General features: G+C 37.5%; 1 pseudogene; it reads right to left on the bottom strand.

Annotated features, from left to right (window-relative positions):
* Positions 1 to 21,527: 21,527 nt before the first annotated feature.
* LOC123819497 lies at positions 21,528 to 22,189 on the bottom strand (annotated as a pseudogene).
* Positions 22,190 to 23,264: the final 1,075 nt, after the last annotated feature.

Genomic DNA, 23,264 nt, shown 5'->3' on the forward strand with positions numbered 1-23,264 from the left:
TTCCAATTTTAGTTTTCTGAGGAAATTCCATACTGTTTTCCACAATGGCTGCACCAGTCTCTGCATTCCCACCAACAGTGCACTAGAGTTCCCTTTTCCCCACAACCTTGCCAGCACTTGCTTTTTATTGATTTGGTTATGATGGCCATTCTGACTGGTGTGAAGTGGTATCTCATTGTGGTTTTAATTTGCATCTCTCTCATGGCTACTGATGTTGAGCATTCTTTCATATGTCTCTGGACTCTCTTCATGTCCTCCTTGGAGAAGTGTCTTTTCATGTCCATTGCCCATTTTTTAATTGGGTTGTTTGTCTTCCTGGAGTGGAGTCCCGTGAGTTCTTTATATTTTGGAGATCAAACCCTTGCCCAAGATATCATTGGCAAATATGTGTTCCCATAAAGTTGGTTCCCTTTTCATTTTGTTAATGTTTTCTTTAGCCATGCACAAGCTTTTTATTTTGATGAAGTCCCATTTGCTTATTCTTTCCTTTATGTCCCTTGCTCTAGGGGACATATCAGTGAAAATATTGCTGCATGGAATAGTTGAGATTTTCCTGCCTATGTTCTCCTTAGGACTTTCATGGTGTCACAACTTATATTTAATTCTTATATCCATCTTGAGTTTATTCTTTGGTGTATGGTGTAAGTTGGTGGTCAAGTTTAATTTTTTTTGTGTGTATCTGTCCAGATGTCCCAACACCATTTGTTGAAGAGGCTATTTTCATTCCATTTTATGCTTCTTCCCCCTTTGTCAAATACTAATTGACCATAGAGACATGGGTTATTTCTGGGCTCTGTTCTGTTCCATTGATCTCTATGTCTGTTGTTATGCCAGTACCAGATTGTTTTTATTACAGTGGCCTTGTAATATACTTTGATGTCAGATATTGTGATCCTTCCTATTTTGTTCTTCTTTCTCAAAATTCCTGCAGCTATTTGGGGTTGTTTATGGTTCCATATAAATTTTTGAAATGTTTGTTCAATATCTGTGAAATATGTCATTGGTATTTTAATAGGGATTGCATTGAATCTATAAATCACTTTGGGTAGTATGGACATTTTGATGATGTTAATTCTTCCAAACCATGAGCATGGTATATGCTTCCATTTTTTTGTGTCTTCCTTAATCTCCTTCTCCAGTGTTGTGTAGTTTTCTGAGTACAGGTTTTTACCTCCTTGGTTAGGTTTATTCCTAGGTACTTTATTTTTCTTGTTGCTATAGCAGATAGGATTTTTTTTTCTGATTTCTGTTTCTGATATTTCATTGTTAGTGTACAAAAATGCCTTTGATTTCTGAATATTGACTTTGTATCTCGCTGTTTTGCCAAATTCACATATTAGGTTGAGTAGTTTTTTTCAGTGGAGTCTATAGGGTTTTCTATGTATACTATCATGTCATCTGCAAACAATGACAGTTTTACTTCCTCCTTTTCAGTTTGGATGCTTTTTATTTCTTCTTTTTGTCTGATTGCTGTGGCTAGGACTTCCAATACTATGTTTAATAGAACTGGTGAAAGCAGACGTCTTGTCTTGTTCCTGATCTTAGTGGGCAAGGTTTTAGTTTTTCTCTATTGAGTATGATGTTGGCTGTAGTCTCTTGTATATGGCCTTTATTAGGTTGAGGTATGCTCCCTCTATTCCCACTTTGCTAAGTGTTTCTATCATAAATGGGTGCTGTACTTCATCAAATGCTTTTTTCACATCTATTGATATGATTATGTGATTTTTGCCTTTCATTTTGTTTATGTGATGTATTACATTTATTGATTTGTGCATGTTAAGTCATCCTTCAATCCCTGGGATGAATCCCACTTGGTCATGGTGTATGATCTTTCTGATGTATTGCTGGATGGGGTTTCTTGAGGATTTTAGCATCTATGTTCATCAGTGGTACTGATCTGTAGTTTTCTTTTTTTATTGTGTCTTTATCTGGTTTTGGGATTAGGATGATACTGACCTTATAAAGAGAGTTTGGGAGTCTTCTGTCTTCTTGGATTTATTGGAATAGTCTGAGAAGTATAAGGGTTATCTCTTCCTTAAATGTTTTGTAAAATTCTCTTGTAAAACCATACAGTCCAGGGCTTTTGTGTGATGGGTTTTTGGATTACTGCTTCAATTTCACTGGCTATTATCAGTGTGTTTAGGCTTTCTGCTTCTTCTTGGCTCAGTTTGGAAGGTTATATTTTTCTAGAAATTTGTCCATTTCACCCAGGTTTTCAAATTTCTTGGCATCTGGTTGTTCATAGTAATTTTTTACAATCCTTTGTATTTCTGTGGTATCAATTGTAATTTCTACTTTTTCATTTGATTGTGTTTATTTGGGTCCTCTCTCTTTTTTTCTTGATGAGCCTGCTTAAAGGCTTGTCAGTTTTGTTTATTTTTCAAAGAACCAGCTCCCGGATTTATCGATCCTTTGAATAGTTCTTTTAGTCTCTGTGTCATTTAATTCCGCACTAATCTTGATTATGTTCTTCTACTCATGCTGGGCTTTCTTTATTATTGTTCCTCCAATTCTTGTAGATATAGGGTTAGGTTGTTTATTTGAAATGTTTCTGTCTTTTTTAGGTAGGCCCATATTGCTATGAACTTCCCTCTCAAGACTGCCTTCATTGTGTTCCATAAATTTTGGATTGTTGTGAGTTCATTTTCATTTGTTTCCAGAAACGTTTTGATTTCTTCAGTAATCTCATTCTTGACCCATTCATTGTTTAATAGCATGCTATTCAATCTCCATGAGTTTGAGTGTTTTGTTTTTTTTTCCTTGAAGTTGGTTTCTAGTTTCAGTCCCTTGTGGTCAGAGAAAATACTTGATATGATTTCAATTTTCTTGAATTTGTTGAGGCTTGTTTTGTGTCCTATCATGTGGTTTATCTTTGAAAATGTTCCATGTGCATTTGAAAAGACTGCGTATTTTTCTTCTTTGTGATGAAAGGCTCTCTATATATCAGTTAAGTCCATTTGATCTAGGGCATTGTTCAATGCCATAATATCTTTGTTGATATTTTGTTTGGAAGATCTGTCCATTTTTGACAGCGAGGTGTTAAAATCCCCTACTATAAGTATGCTGCTGTCAATATCTTTCTTGAAGTCCTCCAAGAGTTTCTTTATGTATTTGGGTGCTCCTATGTTGGGTGTATATATATTTACAAAGTTTATGTCTTCTTGATGGATTCTTCCCTGGAGTATTGTGAAGTGATCTTCTGAGTCTCTTTTTATGGCTCCTTTCTTGAAGTCTATTTTGTCTGATATGAGTATTGTTACCCTGTTTATTTTCCCCTGTCCATTTGCTTGGAAAATTTGTTTCCAGCCCTTCACTTTTGGTCTGTATAGGTGTTTTGTTCTGAGGTGGGTCTCTTGTAGGTAGCATATGTGTAAATCATGTTTCTTACCCATTCAGCTAACCTATGTCTTTCATTGGAGCATTTAATCCACTTGCATTTAAGGTTACTATTGATAGTTACTTATTCATTGCTCTTTTACTCCCTTTGTACCTTTGTTCCTCCCTCTGTCACTGTTTTCCTCCTCTACTTATGGCAGTCCCTTAAGCATTTGTTGCAGTGCTGGTTTGGTGGAGGTGTATTGTTTTAGCCTTCTTTTGTAAGGGAAGTTCCTTGTTTCATGTTTCATTTTAATTGATAGCCTTGCTGGATGGAGTAGTCTTGGTTGTAGGCTTTTGTTTTTCATTGTTTGGAATGTTCCTTGCCATTCCCTTTTGGCTTGTAATGTTTCTGTTGAGAAGTCAGCTATTAGTCTTATCAGGGCTCCTGTGTATGTTACCTCTTGTTTCTCCCTTGCTGCCTTTTAGATTCTCTCTTTGTCTTGAAATTTTGCCATTTTAATTTTGATGTGTCTTGAAGTGGGTCTCTTTGGGTTCCTCTTGACTGGGACTCTGTGTTTCCTGGATTTGTGTGACTTTTTCTCTCATCAAATTAGGGCGGTTTTCCATCATTACTTCTTCAAACAGGTTTTCTATTCCTTGCTCCTCTTCTTCTCCTTCTGGTATTCCTATTATATGGATATTCTTCTGTTTCATGTTGTCATACATTTCCCTTAACCCCTTTTCATTCTTTTTGAGTTGTTTTTCTTTTTCTTGCTCTTTTTGGGAGATTTTTTCCACCCTGTCATCCAGGTCGCTGATTCAATCATCTGCTTCATCTAGCCTGCTTTTTGATGCCTTCTACCATGTTCTTAATTCAGAAATTGTGTTCTTCATTTCCTCTTGACCCTTGTTGATAGTTTCTATGTCCTTTTTTATGCTGATATGGTTTGCAATAAGTTCCTCATAGTTTCCCTGTAGTTTTTGCTAATTCGCACTGAGCTCATTGAGCTTTCTTATAATCATTGTTTTGAACTCAATATCTGATAGTTTACTTGCCTCTATTTAATTTAGCACTATTTCTGAGGCTTCTTCCTTTCCTTTCATTTGGGGATAGTTTCTTTGTCTTCCCATTGTTTGCAAGACTCTTCTTGTTCATTTCTACTTTTTAAATTGATGTGTTTTGACTTCCTGAGTTTGTGGTGTGAACTTCTATGTTAGGAGGCCTGTGAGATTCAGTGGTGCACTCTCCTTGATCACCTGAAGTGTATGCTCTTGGGATGCCCATTTTGCCTTTTATGCTGGTTCTCTGGATTTAATTGGGGTTTGATTGTGTTTGGATCTTTCTTTGGGTGGATTCTTCCCTCCAGCTGGTTTTCTTGTGTGTTGTTGTTCAGGTGCTGCTTGAAGAAAACCACAAAGCCCAGGAAACAAACCCACACCCCCCAAGAAAACTTCTTCCTCTGGCAGTCCCACTATCAATAGTGAATGAACCAGTAGTAATAAGGGTGTAAAGAGATTAAGACTATTTTTTTTATAAAGATTTTATTTATTTATTTTTAGAAAGGGAAGGGAGGGAGTTAGAGAGAGAGAGAGAGAGAGAGAGAGAGAAACATCAATGTGCGGTTGCTGGGCGTAATGGCCTGCAACCCAGGCATGTACCCTGACTGGTAATCAAACCTGCAACACTTTGGTTCACAGCCTGCGCTCAATCCACTGAGCTATGCCAGCCAGGTGTGAGATTAAGACTATTGTAAGAAAGGAGAGCAGCTATGAGATTACCTACTGAAAGAAAAATGATCTTCAGAGGGCAAGGGAGGAGCACTGATAAGAGTTGGGAGTTGGAGCAATGGAAAAAGAGAAGGTACAATTTACATCATGAATAAAAAAATGGAATGAAGAAAGTGTAATGGAGTATGAGAAGGGAAGCATATAGTATTAATTTTAAACAGAAATTAAAATAATATAAAAATAGAATGAGAGAGAAAGAAAAAGGAAGGAAAAGTAGTAAATAATTAATAAAAATATAGGAGCCAAATTGGAGAGAAATATCCACCACAGTACTATCAAGAACAAATGAGCTAAAATTAATATAGGTGGTATGGGAATAAGAGGGAGAAAAGAAAAGAAAGAAAGAAAAGTCTAAGAGGTGCTTAGAGGAATGGGAAATGATTTTGAAATTATAGAAGGAGAGGGAATACCAACAGTAAGGAACAAAAGTCAGGCTAAAGGAGGGAAAAATTAAAATTTGAGATGTAGGGAAAATTAAAAAAAAGGAAAATAAAGGAAGATAAAAGGACAGTATGAAAGAGAAGTAGAAGTAAGAAAAAAAACCAGGCTAAGATGAAGCCCTGGCTGGCGTAGCTCAGTGGATTGAGCGCGGGCTGCAAACCAAAGTGTCGCAGGTTCGATTCCCAATCAGGGTACATGCCTGGGTTGCAGGCCATAACCCCCAGCAACTGCACATTGATGTTTCTCTCTCTCTCTCTATCTCCCTTCCTTCCCTCTCTAAAAATAAATACATAAAATCTTAAAAAATTATATAAAAAATAAAAAAACAGGCTAAGATGGCAAAATTAAAATTTGAGATAAAAAAAGAGTACGAGAGAGGACAAAAAAACTTTGATATTTTAAATACAGAATTATTGAAGCTCTAGAGATAAAATTGACAAAACAATGCAACAATAACTACCCTACCCACAATTAACTAGCAATGATTATTAAAGGTGGAGGGAGAATGCGGATATTTTAAGAGCAGAGAAAAAGGATGTGAGATGACCCTTGACAAGAAAATTTGTTTTGTGTGCCTGGATGGGGATGACATAGTAAGACTATGGAATGGAAACCTGTTGTAACAAGAGAGAAAACAAAATTTGAAATAGAAATAATGCAAGGGAAGAGGAAGGTAAAATAGGCAAAATATGTGAATTGAAATACACTGTAGTATAAAATCTAGTGACTTAATATGTACAAACTTGCTGGACAAGAAATGAATATTAAAAAGTTATGCAGGAAAGAAATTATCCCAAATCATGGAGAAGACCACGTAGCTTTTGTCTCAGTAGCCTCTTGTAGTTAACACTGTTTTTTTCTTTCTGGATCCGTCTCTGGTGATGTCAGAAGTTGACCCCATCTGACCTTAGGCAGCTTGTTTGATACTACCAGTGATCTGCTGTCCCTGGCTGTCTACTTCAGGTGTTAATCTGGTCACTCTGCATTTAGCAGTCAGGTTTAAACAATGTAGGGTGAGGCCAAATCCCTCCTGGGGTTGGAGCTATCGTTTCCCCTCAGGCTGCTGCTGCTTGGAGGGGAATGGTCTGCTGGAGCATGATGGCTGCTGCCATTTGGGGTTTGGCTGAGCACCAGATCCTGGTGGTGGCTACTCTCTCAGTTCTTTCCCCAAAGCCTCCATCCCCACTCTCTCCTGAAATCTCTCTGTCCCCCCTTGGTCAGGGATCTATGTCTGTGGCTATCTCCTTTGGTTGTTAATCTGGTCATTCTGCACTCAGCAGTCAGGCTTAAGCACCACAAGGCCAGGGCAGAGACCCTCCTGGGGTTGCGGCTGTTGTTTCTCCTCAGGCTGTTGCTGCTCAGAGGGGAGTGGTCTGCCTAAGCACAAAGGCTGTTGCCATATGGGGAATGACTGAGCACTGAGACCCCCATGTCTACTCTCTCAGTTCTCTCTCCAAAGCCTCAGTCCTTAGTCTCTCCTCAGAGGCCCACTCTGCCTACTCTGCCCTGCCTCCATCAGAACCCAGGGCAGCAAAGTGGCTGAAAATGAAAATTTGTGTGTTGGCCCTTTAAATGGCTCTTGCATCTCCAGCTGTCTCTGGCAGTGAGCAACCCTGCTGCTTTTCCCTACTGGTTCTTATCTGTGTACTTTTTGGGCTCTGGTGCTCTAGGCTTGGAATCCTAGCTTAGGGTTTAGACCTTATTCTTCTCAGGGGGATCCAACAGGCCACTCAATTATTGCTCAGATGCTGCAGCCGTTGGGTGCCCAGCCAGCCCTCTCAAGTCTCTACTGTGCTCCTTACTAGACCACCTGTGCCAAAGCTGATTCTTTTGTCTGTCCAAAGTTATGCAACTTCTCTCTCACCATGGCTCAGTTGTTTGTTCTGTGGGTGGTTTCTCCACAATTGAGTTGAAATTCCAGATTGGCCCTGGGAGGAGGGTAGTGTGAGTTCCATTTATTCCTCTGTCATCTTCTCTCCTGAGACATTTTTTTAAAAAGAATATGTTGTTTAATTTTTACCTATTTGTGGATTTTTAAGTTATCCTTTTGCTATTGATTTCTAGTTTTATTCTATTGTAGTTAGAGAAGATACTTGTACGATTTAAATATTTTAAAATTTAGTATGACTTATTTTGTAATCTAATATATGATCTATCTGGGGAAATATTCCATGTATACTTGAGAAAAATGTGTATTTGGCTTTTGTTTGGTGGAGCATTCTGTCTTTATCTCTTTGGTTCAATGTCCATAGTATTGTTTAAGCCTTCTATTTCCTTCCTGATCCCTTTGTAACTATTTTAAGTGTATAATCCAGTATCATTAAGTACATTTACCATGTTAATCAACCATCACCACTATCCCATTCCAGAAAATTTTCATGATCCCAAACAGAAACTCTGTATCCACTAAACAATAGCTCTGTATTCCCCACTTTCTGCAGCCCTTGGTAATCACTATTTTACTTCCTGTTTCTATGGATATGACTATTCTGGGTACCTCATATAAGTGAAATTATACAATTTTGTTCTTTTGTTTCTGGCTTTTTTCACTTAGCATAATGGTTTCAAAGTTTGTCTGTTGTAGTACATAGAATTTCATTGCTTTTTAAGGCTATGATATGATTCTGTTGTATGCATATATCCCATTTTGTTTATATACTCACTTCTTGATAAACATCGACTTGTTTCCACTTTTGGTTATTGTGAACAATGCTGCTATGAACATTTGTGCCCAAGTATCTGTTTAAGTCTCTGCTTTTAATTTTGGAGGAGTACTTAACTAGGAGTAGAATTGCTGAATCATATGGTAATTCTATGTCTAAGTTTTTGAAGAACTGACAAACTGTTTCTCACCGTGGCTGTACCATTTTATTCAAACCAACAGTGCAAAAGGGTTCTAACTTTTTCTTATCCTCACCAACATTCACTATTTTTCATTTTTCTGATAATAGCTATCCTATTGTGTGTGAAGTGGTATCTTGTTGAGTTTTAGCTTGCATTTCTCTAATCTAGTGTTATTGAGCACCTTTTCATATTTAGTGCCTCTCAAAATTGTCATCTATTTCACTTCTACATGTGTTATAAACATTATAATGTATTGTCATTGTTTTTCTTTAAACAATTAAGTATCCTTTAAGAAGATTCAAAATAAGAATAAACTTTAGTAATTCAGATTTACAGTTTCTGGTGTTCTTTGTTCCTTTTTGTAACTCAAATTTTCAACTGTTATTATTGTCCTTCTACCTGAAGAACTACTTCTAACATTTCTTTTGGTGTATGGGATGATGCTCCAACCAACTGAGCCATTGGGCCTGGGCTACTTCTAACAATTCTTGTAGTGAAGGTTTCTCTCAGCATTTGTGTCTCTGAAAAAGTCTATTGTGCCTTCATTTTTGATACTTTTTATGGATATAAAAATGTAGATTGATGTTTTCTTTTCATACTTTAAAAGATATCACTACATTTTCTTTTTGCTTAGATAGCTTCTCATGAGAAGTCTATGAATTTCCTATTGTTCTTTCTCTGTATGTAATGTTTTCCCCCCTGCCCCCCATGTGCTTTTAAGATTTTTCTCCTTATCTCTAACTATCAGTAGTTTGATTGTTCTGTGTCTTGGGGTGTTTTTTTAATATATTTTATTGATTATGCTATTACGGTTGTCCCATTTTCCCCCTTCACTCCCCTCCTCCCTGTACACCCTCTCCCACCCACACTCTTCCCCCCCTTTACTTCATGTCCATGTGTCATAAGTTCTTTAGCTTCTACATTTCCCACACTATCCCTGCCCTCCCCCTGTCTATTTTCTACTTATTGTCTATGCTACTTATTCTCTATATCTTTCCCCCTCTCTCCTCCTCCTACTTTCCTGTTGCTAATCCTCCATGTGATCCCCATTTCTGTGGTTCTGTTCCTGTTCTATTTGTTTGCTTAGTTTGCTTTTGTTTTAGGTATGGTTGTTACTAACTATGAGTTTGATGTCTTTTTTTACTGTTCATATTTTTTATCTTCTTTTTCTTAGATAAGTCCCTTTAACATTTCACATAATAAGGGCTTGGTGATGATGAACTTTTTTAACTTGGCCTTATCTGAGAAGCACTTTATCTGCCCTTCCATTCTAAGTGAAATCTTTGCTGGATAGATCAATCTTGGATGTAGTCCTTGCCTTTCATGACTTGGAATACTTCTTTCCAGCCCCTTCTTGCCTGCAAGGTCTCTTTTGAGAAATCAGCTGATAGTCTTATATGAACTCCTTTGTTACATAACTGTCTCCTTATCTCTTGCTGCTTTTAAGATTCTCTCCTTATTTTTAAACTTGGGTAATGTAATTATGATGTGCCTTGGTGTGTTTCTCCTTGGGTCCACCTTCTTTGGGACTCTGAGCTTTCTGCACTCCCTGGAAGTCCATTTCCTTTGCTAGATTAGGGAAGTTCTCCTTTATTATTTGTTCAAATAAGTTTTCCACTTGTTGCTCTTCCTCTTCCCCTCCTGGTACCCCTATAATTCGGATGTTGGAACGTTTAAAGATGTCCTGGAGGTTCCTAAGCTTCTCCTCATGTTTTTGAATTCTTGCTTATTCCTTCTTTTCTGTTTGGTTATTTCTTTCTTCCTTTTGATCCACTCCATTGATTTGAGTCCCAGTTTTCTTCCCATCACTATTGGTTCCCTGTGCATTTCTTCATTTCACTTAGCGTAGCCTTCATTTTGCATCTAATTTGTGACCAAATTCAACCAATTCTGTGAGCATCCTGATCACCAGTGCTTTGAACTGTGCATCTGATAGGTTGGCTATTTCTCCGTCGCTTAAAAAAACTGTCTCTGGGGCTTTGAACTCTGTTTGAGCCATCTTTTTTGTTTTATTTTTTTTGTTTGGTCTGGTTGAGCCTGTTACGTATGAAGGGCAGAGTCTTAGCGTTCACTAGGGAGGGGCACGTCAGTCGCTGGGTTGTGATGTTGTATGTGGGGGCGGGGTCCAAGAGGGAACTATGGCACCTGCTCCACTCTCTCTAGGACTTCAGTCCCTTTTGCTGCTTCCCACAAGCAAATTGGGCCCTTTTGGTGCTGCCTCCCGGGTGGGTGGGGTTTTCCCAAGGAGCACCCTGTGAGACTGAGAGAATCTCCCAGCCTCAACTCCCACAGGTGTTTTCAGTCTGCGCCTTTAGGCTTTGTTTCCCAGAGCTGGGTCTCTGGGTTGTGCGGTCTGTGTTGTTGCCGATTTTTGATCAGTTTGCACACGAATGTGTGGCTGTGGACAGCCAGCTGCCTTGCGCACCTCATTGGGTCTGCTCGCTGCCTCCCGTGCCCAGGGTCTGCCACTGGTCCGTCAGCTGCCCCTAAGCTTCTGGGGTCCACCAACTGCCGTCTTTGCCCTGTGCCCCTCATCTGCCAGCCACCAATTTTTCCTGCCGGGACCCCTCAACCCCTTTCCATAGGTCTCCGACTCCGCCCCCTCCTTACTGGTCTGGATGTATGTTAGTCAGACTTCTGTTTGGTTGATTTCTCTCTGTTCTGGTTGTTTTTTGTTTGTAAATTTTTGTTGTCCTTAGTTTTGGTTGCGCAAGGAGGCACAGAGTGACTACCTATGACTCCATCTTGGTCGGAAGACTGGGGTGGTTTTTTGTATATTTATTCTACTTGGGCTTTTTTGGGGGGAGCTTCTTAGATCTGTGGATTTGTCATTTTCATAAGATGTAAAATATTTTGGCTATTTTTTCTTCAAATATTTTTTTTCTGTTTTTTCCCTCTTCTCTCTTTCTCAGAATTAAATTATATAAATTTTAGATCACTTGGTAGTTTTTCATTGGTTGCCTGCTCTGCTCTTTTAACCTTTGGCCTTCTATGTTTCATTTTTTTTCCTGTAATATGTACTCTGCTATTAATCTGATCCAGTGCATTTTTATTTCAACTCTTGGGTTTGTCTTCAGAAGTTCCATTTGGGTCTCTATTATGTTTTCCATTTGTTTCTTCCCAATGTTCATCTTTTTCTCTACATTCTTATACATATGGAATATATTTATACTAGGTGTTCTGATATTGTTGTCTATAATTCTGTCAATTTTGTAATTTCTGGGTACATTTCTAATGATTGATTTTTCTCTTGGTTATGGCTTATATTTTCCTGCTTCTTTATATGCTTGACAATTTTGGATGCCAGACCTCATGAATTTTATGCTGTCAACTACTGGATTTTGCTGTAGTCCTTCAGAAAGTGTCAGACTTTCCTCTGTCACATAATTAAGTTATTTGAAGTTAGTTCAACCCTATTAAGGTTTAGTTTTATGCTTTATCAGGAGCAGTTCATATCTGTCTTTGATCTAGAGTTAGTGAGCCTCACTACAAAAGTAGATACCTTTCTGAATGCTCTTTCTGATGCCTCATATATTGTGAAATCTCCCCACCACTGCTAGTGATAATATGGACTATTTGTAACCCAATGTGAGCTCTGAAATTGTTTAGCCTACTTACTTCTCTGTAGAGTTTCAGGTCCTGTATGTGTGGATCATGCTTTAGCCAAAGTTTTGAGAACTCCCACCTGTAGATCTCTGGTACATTTTCTCTGTGCAGCTACTCTCCCTCCAGTGTTTTTTCATATAAATTCTAGCATCTTTGGTCTCCCTGAACTCCAGTCTCACTCTCCTCATCTCAGAGAAAATGTTAGGCTCATTTTAAATGCCGCTTCTCTGTTCTATGGTCTAAAAACTATCTCTAGGTAACAATCTGGGACAATCATAGGACTCACTTTATTTGTTTGTCTTTTCTCAGGGAATACTTTCTTCTGTTTCTTTTTGTCTAATGTCTGAAAACCATTGTTTCATATACTTAGTTCAATTTTCTAGTTGTCTAGAGTTGTGGGTAAATCTAGACTTAGTCATCATATCTTGGCTAAAAATGGTTTTCATCTAAACTTTTAGAACAACATTTTATTGCTTTTTTTGGGGGGGGGTGTAAAATATTTATATTTTCTCCTTTTAACTAAATTGTACATGTCTTTTAAAATTTTTTGAGTAAAAATCACCCAGAAATATATGGACCCATATTACAAACTCTATGCATACAATATAGAACTGAATATCATTAATTTGATTCAAATCTTTTTTCCAAATAATTAACTACATAGTAAATATATTTCCCTTGCAGTAGACATGATTCTAAATTTTTAAACATATTTCAATTTATTTAATTCTCACAATAATTCCATGACTTCAGTACAATGAATGATACTGTTGTGTAAATGAGGTTAATGAGTAGTACAGTGATAAAGTTGTATGTTGAAGGTCATTTGACTAGTAAGTAGAGCAAGGATATGAATTCAGAGAATCTGGCTGCATAATTTGTGTTAACAACCATTTATACTATATTGTGCCTCATAATTAATGAAATGCATAAACCACACAGATTAAGTAGAAATTCTCTGTCCTTGATCCTCAATCCTATTTTCTTTATTAATCAGAGGAAAATCAAACGATAAAATTTTACATCATTCTAGTCCATTTTTTAATGATTTAACCTCCATTTATATATTTCAATAAATAATAGGTAGTATTTTTGTATTTTAGGAACTTATATACAAAATAATAAAAGTTATTACATCCTACATTCTATGACTTCCTTTTAATATTGTATTCTTAAAAATAATTCATGTTGCTACATGTATAATTGCATTCTTATTTACTCAGTTGTCTATGCTACATATCACTGATTCTGCCTAAACACTCCCAAAAGTTGTAAAATCCTTTACAGGTACTGAAACCCATCAGATAATATATACCTGTTCTTTCTTCCCCTTCTCTGGATTCCTTCCTCTCCTGCTCCTTCTGCACTGGCTGCTTTCTAGTTCTGCTGAGCAGCTGCTTTTATTTTTCCCTGCCTCCCTCCTGTGTAAGATCCTTTCTTTCCTATATGTTATCTGTTCCTTGTTTTTTTCCTCATTTTGAAAGGTGCCTTCTTTAACTATTCTGAAAAGTGTGCATGGAAAGTAAATTTTTGAAACATGCTTTCTGCAATTATCTTTATGCTACTCTTTTACTACACTTGATTGATAATTTGTTCAGTTATAGGTTCTAGACTGAAATAATTTTTCCTTGGATTTATGAAGACACTGTTTTGTTGCATTTTGGCTTCCAGTGAAGCTGATTCTAGATAGACTGCATGTGATCTATTTTTCCATCCTTCATTTAGGCTTTTGAGGGGTTTTCTTTTAGCTTTGATAGTCCAGGATTTAGAAATTCTATACATTGGTAGTTTTTGAAAAACTTTATGATACACTGGTTGTAACTTTAAACCTGGAAACTTCTTTATTTTGGGGAATTCAAAAATACTACTTTTAAAAAATAGCTTTATTGCCTCTGATTTTCTGTTCTCTCTTTCTGGACATTTTGATGTACAGTCTCCTGGACTAATCTTATATCCTATTTCTTTGTCTTTTTGGACAAGTACTTAACATTATCTTTCATACTTTCTATTGAATTTCTCTTATTTCAGTTACCAAATCTTTTTTAAAATTTCAATACCTTCTAATTATTTTCTTACTGTTCCTTTTTATGGCAACCTGTCTATTTATATGTTATGTTCAGATGGCAATCTCTTCTTTCTCTGAAAATATTACAGTTTAAAAATTTTATCCTCATTGCCTTCATTTTCTTATTTTTCTGTTTGATTTGGTCTCCTTTTTCATTCTGGAGGATTTATTAAAAAATCTTGATACCCTTGGTTGACCCTTCCTATAAGAGTGGGACACTTAGGAGAGCTCCACTGTGGGTGGTGCTTGTTAACTGATGTGTATCACTGGGGCGTGGTCAAGCAAGAATCCTGCTGCTTTACTTTGAAACTCACAAGTGTCAATATCTATAGGCCTGTTCTCTTGGGACTGTCAGTTTCTCAGATAATTCACCAATTTCCTATCTGAAATCTGTCTACCTAGGAGTATATTTTGGAGCAAAGCATTGAAAAGAAGCTAGGAATCTCACTTTCATCTCATCTTGATTTTAATTAGGCATCTGTTCACTTTTTTGTTGGCCTGGTATCCTTGATATAGTCCTTTTGACTTGGTTTTATCATAGAATGAACCATCTCATCCTAGGGTTGTTGCTTGGCTCTGAAAGAGGGGAAGAAGTACTTGAGATCTACCTTTTCACTTTCACTTAGTCACCCTTTTCAGTCTCACACCTGCCATCCATAGCTTCTGGTGCTACAGAGCATGAGGGCTTCTCAGGGCTGATGCTGGCATCCTCCTGTGCATGCACTTGCTTTTCAACTTTGTTGGGTCTGGTAATGCCTTTTCCTCTTCTCTGTCATCCATCACTTAGTGCCATCTTTCATCTTCTACTCTCTTTGTCCTTGAGGGTTTATGGCATTTTAAATCCTTTATTTTCATTTTATTGGGATATTGGGAAGGAGAAGAGGTAAATTTATGGGTTCAAATTATCATATTTAACTGATAGCTGGCATATCTGTTTTTATCCTTTAATTTTCAGACTTCTTTTTTTCTCATTACCTATACAACATAAAAAACAAGCACATTCTAACCACAATTCAAGCTTCCCTTTTTAGGTGGGCACACACACAGTTCCAGTTCTTAGCTTTGTGCAGGGAGGTAGGCTACTGTATTTTGTCATCTTGGAGGCATATTAAACTCTTTTCTTTTCCTATAGGATTGAAACCCCAGCCCCCAGTGCTCATTTCTCACCCTGTTGCCCTGAGGACCCAGTGATCTTATGACTGTAGCCCACTGTAGCTTCTACTCGGTTTTAAAAGAGAATTGTAATCTCTAAGATTTTAATTTTAATCAGTTTATTGGAGACACACATGTACACATCTCACCCTAGGTTTAGAGTTTATAGGGGAGGTCTCTTAAGATGCTGGCCCCACTATCTTAATCACAAGCCCTTTCTGTGACATTTTGACATAGTCTCATACTTGTTGCAATTTATCGTTATCTTCCTTCCATCTTTACATCTTCATTAAAAGTATTTTTATTATAGTTTTCTAGTTTCCAAACCCAGTGGACTCTATTTAGTTCTTGTCTTATTAACTTTCTTCTTGCATTTAATACTTCAGATTGCATCCTCTTTAAAACTTGGTTCTTTTGGACTATGTACTCTATGTTTTCCCATTCATTGTTCTCTGTACATCTCTGACCAATCTTGTCACTCATCTGGGGTTCCCCTTTCTTCACCTACCATTGGTGCTCAACCCCAGCCCTCTATACTTCTAACTATACACACTTGCCCTGATTGATTTCATTCACACTCACCATTTTTGTTATTAACCATATGCTGATGAGGATTAAATCTCCATGTTTAGCCCAGATCTCTTGCCAGGATTTTAACTCTAAAACAAGCTGTGCTGGATGCTTCTACCTGAGAGTATCACAATCATCTTAAATTCAAGATGCCAAGGATGGGTATATCATTCTCCTTCCTAACCTTTCTCATGTTTCTGTATTTCCTATTTCAATTGACGACACCGTTTACCTGTTCACCTGCACTAAAATCTGGCAGTCGACCTTGAATCCTCTTTCTTCTCACCCTCCTTATTCTAGTTATGTTTTTACATTGCCATGAAGACAGAAATGGTCAGTTTATCTTGAATAATGGGAGTTTGTTTGGGCAGAAATGAATGTGGGATGTAATGGCTGTGAGTTAGGCTTTATATGGAGTGTATCTGGACCCGAGGTAGTTCTAGAAACCTCAGGATCTGCAGTATGTAGAACTTTTTGGCCATTAATTGACTCTAATATCTGTCCTGTATTCACCTCTGACAGTTAACTTCCTTATTCTTTTTTCCATCCTTTATCTTTTCTCTATATCATAGATTACCCTCATAACTTTGGCTTGCTATGGTCTCCCTCTCATGATTCCAACACTATTTCCTCTTTCATATAGCCTGAACTTGCTGTTCTTTGGGCCTCTTATTCTACTGGTCACTGCCAGTTTCTCTATGTTTGATGTTTTAGGTTTCTTTTAAAAATTTTTTTTTGTTAATCCTCACCCGAGGATATATTTTCATTGATTTTTTTTTGAGACAAAGGATCAGGGGAGAGAAAGAGAGATAGAGAGAGAGGTGTAAGAGAGAATTATCAATTGGTTGCCTCCCATTTGTGCCCTGACCAGGGATCAAACCTGCAACCAAGGCATGTGCCCTACTGGGGAATCGAACCCACAGCAATCTTTTGGTGTATGGGACAATGCTCCAACCAACTGAACCACCTGGCCAGTGCTCAGTGTTTTTGGATTTCTGAAATCAGGAATCAGATTGGCCTAACTCATCTTCAGATACTAGGCTATATTGCAGAGTACTTGTTGGTCCATTGACATGCTTCCCTTACATCAGGTACTCATCCCATTCCAACACCTGTAACAGGAGGAACAGGTTGCTGTGACATGTAATATGATCACTTGTTATCCCACTGAATGAGGTGTACTGGACAGTTACCCTTCATGAGGGTACCCTTCTATACCCTGGCATAGAAGACACTGGGATTGACTAGGTTAGTGTATTTCATATCCAATATATCATTAAGTCCATCAAAATTATGTTCTAAATAGTTTTGAAACCTGTATCCTTCTCTGTTTTTCATTTCAGTGGTTTGGTTCAAGTACTCTTCTTATTTCATCTACTGTGCCAACAACTTTGTGCTATCCTTTCTCCTCTTCTCCTTTCCTTTTATTCCCTGATTGTTTATGTTATTGATTTGAAGTGATGAGCAATGGCTTCTGTTACCTATCACAAAGAGTAGATACCTGAGCACTTTTGCCTATTGCATCTTGGTATTGGAGATGCCAGGGAAGACCCAACACAGCCCTGGATGGAACAGTGCTTCAGTCACATAAAGAAGAAACTGAACAAGATCAACTCTAATAGTTGGTATCGATCCCCAATGTCTAGCAGGTCCTTCTCAACAGCTAATGCAGGGCAACTGGCTCACATGTACCCCTCTTTCACTGGAGCAGAAGGACTCTGTCACCTCCCCACAGGGGGATAGATATAGCAATGGGGTTGGCCAAGTGACATATGGCACCCATGCTTAAACAGAGCAAAGGAACATATATTGACTCTGAAATATGGAGAGATAATCCCTTGTGGGTTGGTCAGTTCAGCAGGCTGCTAGGGCTCTTTATCTTAGTAATGCAGTGTTCCAGGTCCTGAGCCCATTCCTATGCAGCTGAGTGGGGAGTCCAGAGAGGGTGTGCTTGAGACTGCCTTTCCCAACATTAAGGATATTCAAAGTATCTCTTTATTTATTAAATAAAAATTTATTACTTGTTCTTAACTGTAATATTAGATGAATTCAATCTTTTATTTGTTTCTTAAAAAGAATTCAGAGAAACTAACCAAATTAAGTTGTTTTTTACTTCCACATGATTAATTTTTCCTCCCAGAGGGTCAGTATTTCATCAGCCATGTTTTAGATGATTTTTATTAAAAATTTTTTATTTATTTAAATTTCTTAATTGCATTTTTTCCCATTACCATTTAGTCCCCTTATAGCCTCCTTCCCACAACCTCCTGGCAAACACCACACTGTTTTCCCTGTCCATCAGTCCATTTTCCTTTTTGCTCAATCCCTCCATCCCCTCCCCTCCTCCCGCTTAGCTGTCATCCTGCTCTCTGTCTATGAGTCTGTCTCCGTTTTGGTTGCTAGTTTACTTTGTTCATTAGATTCCACATAGGAGTGAGATCACTTGGTATTTGTCTTTTTCTGACTGGCTTATTTCACTTAGCATAATATTCTCCAGGTCCATGCATACTGTCACAAATGGTAATATTTTCTTTTTTATAGCTGAGTAGTATTCCATTGTGTAAATGTCCCATAGTTGTTTTATTCATTCATCTACTGATGGATACTTGGACAGCTTCCATATCTTGGTGATTGTAAATAATGCTGCAATGAACATAGGGTGCTTATGTTCTTTCTAATTAGTGAATTTGAATTGCAGAAACCTCCAAATTGTCTTTTGAGCCTTAGTCCCATCTCAACTTCAATCCATTGCCTAGATTTATTTTTCTGAAGCATATATATGATCATACCTCTGTTCTATTTAAAAAATCTAATGTTCCTTTTAGGCCTATTTTCTGCCACTTCCTCCCTGTGAGGTTTCTCTATTTACATTCTCTGCATTGGGCACTGGGCTCTCATTTGTAGGCTGATATTCCTGCTCACTAATTTAAGTTTTGGTGTCAATCTCTCCCTGCCCATGTGATACAGTGTAATTATTTAAAAAGTGAACAATTCAGTTATTTAATGTAGTATTTTTCTTACTTCCACTAAGCTATTGATTTAGCTGTCAGAATGCTGAGCTCAAGACACAGTGTGTCTGGGGCAGGACTGTGTTTTGGTCATTGTTATCTAGTCCCTGCCCCTGTACCCCTCTGCCCCAGGGAAGCTAGTCCTGCAGGTGGTCAATAAATGCTTGTATACACAATAGCAACAGATTCTTTTCTCCAGCTACTTGGGTAAAGGAGTTAACAGAAATATCCAAAATAAAAATATTTATTGTAAATTTATTTTTTAACTTCATGTTCATTTTAGATCTTTGTCTAAAGAGTTAATTTGAGAAAGACCTGAGGGTAGTCAAGGTGGTGCTTAAAGCACATAACTGGGACTGATGTGTCCTGGTGGATGGTGGGGGTGGTGCATAAGGTGGTGCATGGGGTCAGCAATTTGAGTTCAAGAGCTTCTCATTAGGATCAGGCTGATTCCTCACTGGCAGGCCATTTAGATTTTTAAAAAATTGAGGAACAAGAAACTGCACATATTTAAAGTATACAATTTGATAAGTTTTGACATGTATATTCCTGTGAAACTGTCACCGTTGTCAAGGTAATGAATATATTTATTACCCCCATAGTTTCACTGTGTCCCTTCATAGTCCCTCCTAACCTAAAAGCAGTTTTTCCCAGTATAAAATGGACAGATTCAGCCTTCTCCATTAATAGTAAAGTCTTTTTTCTTTCTTTTGCTGATTACCTATCCAACCTCTACTCTAATTATGAAAGTTACACAGGTTCCTTCTTTCAGGACCCATCTCCAAATGCAGCCACATCATGGTTTGGGGCTTCAAGATATGATTTTTGTAGGACACAAATCTTCAGTCCACAACATACAACATACACATATGTATACTTGATGTTATCTATAATAATTATTATGTAATATATGTATAAAATTCAATACAATTCTTTAACCATTAAAATTACATCTTTTAAAAAAGAATTTATTTATTTATTTTTAGAGAGGGGAAGGGAGGGACAAAGAGAGGGAGAGAAACATCAGTGTATGGTTGCCTCTTGTGCGCCTCATACTGGGGACCTGGCCTGCAACCCAGGCATGTGTCCTGAATGGGAATCGAATCTGCGATGCTTTGGTTCCCAGCCTGCACTCAATCCACTGAGCTACACCAGCCAGGGCTTTAACATTATATCTTGAGGTTATTTTCATGCAATTAAAATTATTTTTTAAGATTTTATTTATTTATTTTTAGAGAGGGAAGGGAGGGAGAAAGAGAGAGAGACAGAGAGAAACATCAATGTGCGGTTGCTGGGGGCCGTGGCCTGCAACCCTGGCATGTGCTTTGACTGGGAATCGAACCTGTGAGGCTTTGGTTCACAGCCCGCGCTCAATCCACTGAGCTACGCTAGCCAGAGCAATTAAAATTCTTGGTGAAACTTCCTATCAACTGCCTAATAGAAATATCATTATATATATTTCTTTCTTTATAGATATTATATAAGAATATATATTTTACTATACCTCTGTTGTTGAGTTTTAGTTACTTCAAATATTCCACTAGTATAAATAACACTTTATACATACATCTATATATCTGTTTATTTATTTTGAATTTTCTCTGAGATATCTAATTTAGGAAAGGGTTTTTAAATTTCTATTTTTTTAACCTAAACATTTTTGTTATCAATTTCTAGTTTCACTGTGTTGTCAGAGAATGTTGCTTAAGTTATATATACATTTAGGGACTTATTGCAGCTTTCTTTGTAGATCATTATCAACTTTTATAAATGTCTCATGGACACACGAAAAGAAGGTATATTTGGTAATTATAGGATACACTGTTTGATGCATTTCTATTAATTCAACCCTATTAATTTTATTATTCATATCCCTTGTCTTATTTTTATTTTCTTACTCTATCAGGAAAGAGTGTGTTTAAGTATTCTATAATTATGTATCAACATTCCTATATGTTTCCAACAATTTTTGCTCTTTATAGCTTGATACTGATTTATTTCACATAGAAGCATTTATGACTATTATATTTTCATTGTGGATTGTAACTTTCATACATATAAGGTGACATTTTATGTTTTATTGAATGCATTTTGCTTTTCAGAATTTAAACAGTCATTCCTGTGTGTCATTGTTTTGGACTTACCTGAAAAATTTTTACTCGTTCTTTCATTTCACACCCTTTTTTTTCTATTTTCCTTTATGTCAATTTCTTATAGAAGCATAGAGTAAGACTTAAATTTGTAGCACATTTGGAGAATGTTTTTATTTTACTAGGGTAGTTAAGCTCTTATATTTATTTCATGATTGATTTATTTGTTTCTATATTTGCCACCTATTTTATGCTTCCCATTTTTATGCTTCTTTGCTTTTTATTTGTCCTCTATCTTGAGCTATATGGAATATATTTTATATCCTTTTATATTCTTCAGTGATTTGGAAAATATGTCCTATTTTAAATTATGTTATTGGTTACCTGTAAGTATTAGAAACATTTAAATATATACAGTACTTCAGAAAGTTGTATTGTGATATTAAAGAAAATGCATAAAATACATGTTTGGTATTAAATAATCATTAAATAAATGCCTAAATAAACACTATTTTTTGTTCTCAATTTTTCTATATCCTAATGGTTTTGACACATTCTTGCAAGATTGATATAGGAAGCTATTTACATATGTATGTATGTATGTATTTTTTTGGCAGGAGGACAAACTTTATTGAGCCCTCGCCCCTAGTTCTCTTTCTCCTGCACAGTCTTGGTTCCCCATATATGCGCACTCTGGCAGGCAGCGATGAGACCCACTTTGTGTCCAGCAGGGGCATCTCTGTGTGTGGTGGTAGGCACAGATGGCCTTCAGGATAGGCCTGTGAATGTGGCAACCTCTTGCCACCACACTGACCCCAGCCCTGTTGGCTGAGGAAATGACCTTCCTGGAACTAAGGGTAGCTTCACTCCGGTCTTTTTGGTCTTGGGGTTGTGGGAGATGACGGTGGCATAGTTCCTGGAGGCACAGGCCAGCTTGCCCCCGTTATGAGGTTTCTTCTCCAGGCAACAGACATTGGTGCCATCAGGCATGGTGCCTAGCGGGAGCACATTGCCAGGCATCAGCTGAGACTTCTTTCCTCAGTTCACAAAGTGGCCATTGTGGATTCCTTCGCAGGCAATGAACAGCTCTGTCCACTGCTCAAATCTGCACGGACCCCAGAAGACCACTTGGCTAGGTGCACGCCGCAGCCGGGGTCATGTATGACATCCTTAACAATGCCTTCGAGGTAGCCCCGCAGCTCTTTGAAGGCCATGGTGTGCGGAAGCACAGCGCCCTTGCAGTGTTTCGCGTGCGCGGGGAACACAGAGCTGGTGTTCTTCCTCTGCCCACGGATCATGTGGCCCATAGCCACAGTCCCCTGCCCAGTGCGGTTGGAAGAGGTGAGGTTTTACTTATTTTTATTTCTTATTTTTATTGTTATTCTATTACCGTTATCCCATTTTTTCCTCCTTTGCCCTCCTCTGCCCAGCCCATTACCTGCTCTCACAGTCTATCCCCCACACCATTGTCCATGTCCATCCAGCATGGACTAACTTTGATTTTGTTTGGTGCAATAAGTCCGGTTATATTTATTGTAATTAGCGATATGTTTGCATTTAAATCTACCACCTTATTTGTGGTTACCATTTGTTGGTTCTGTTCTATGTTTCTTTTACTCTCCTTTCTTGCATTTGTTTGGATTTATGGAGGATTAGAAAAATTTTTTCAGCCAGTTTGGAAACATTTACTCTGTGTTCCTTTGGTAGTTACCTGAGAAAGTATTATATATGTATGTAATTGACCAAAGTGTAAAGTTATCTGATATCTTTAGTTTCCTCTGATAGCATAAGACTATTTTAGGTTTTTTGACCACACTGCTGGCTTATATGTATATTATTGTTGTCATATATTTCAATTATTTTTTATTCCTTGAGGCATTTAATTATATTGTTTTAGATAGCCAGTAATTAAATTTACCTTCATATTCACTATATTCTGAGTTCTTCATTTCTGCTTCAATTTTTGTCCTTCTGTCTGAGATTACTTTCTACCTGAGGTATATCTTTAGAATTTCCTTTGGTTGAGGTCTGCTCCTGGTGCGTTCTCAGTTACTGTTGGTCTGAACATGTCTTTCTTTCTCTCTCATTTTTTGAAGATGCTTTTTCTCCCTCATTTAAAAAATATTTTTTGGGGGGGCATAAATAGAATTCTAGACAGATTCTTGCTTCTTTTAGGTACACAGAAATAACACTGTGACTTTTGAGTGTGGCTGTTGCTGTTGGGAAGCTGGTCATCACTGTCACCATTGCTCCTTTGAAGTAACCTGTCTTCTAGGATCAAAAGAATTTTTATTTTATATTCTTCAGTTTATCTATGTTGGAACTGAGTATGGATTTCCTTTTATTCATCCATAGGATTTATTTGGCTTCTTAAATCAGTGT

Source organism: Phyllostomus hastatus, unplaced genomic scaffold, assembly GCF_019186645.2.
Source record: "Phyllostomus hastatus isolate PE091 unplaced genomic scaffold, TTU_PhHast_1.1 phas_contig_113, whole genome shotgun sequence".
Taxonomy (NCBI): Eukaryota; Metazoa; Chordata; class Mammalia; order Chiroptera; family Phyllostomidae; genus Phyllostomus; species Phyllostomus hastatus.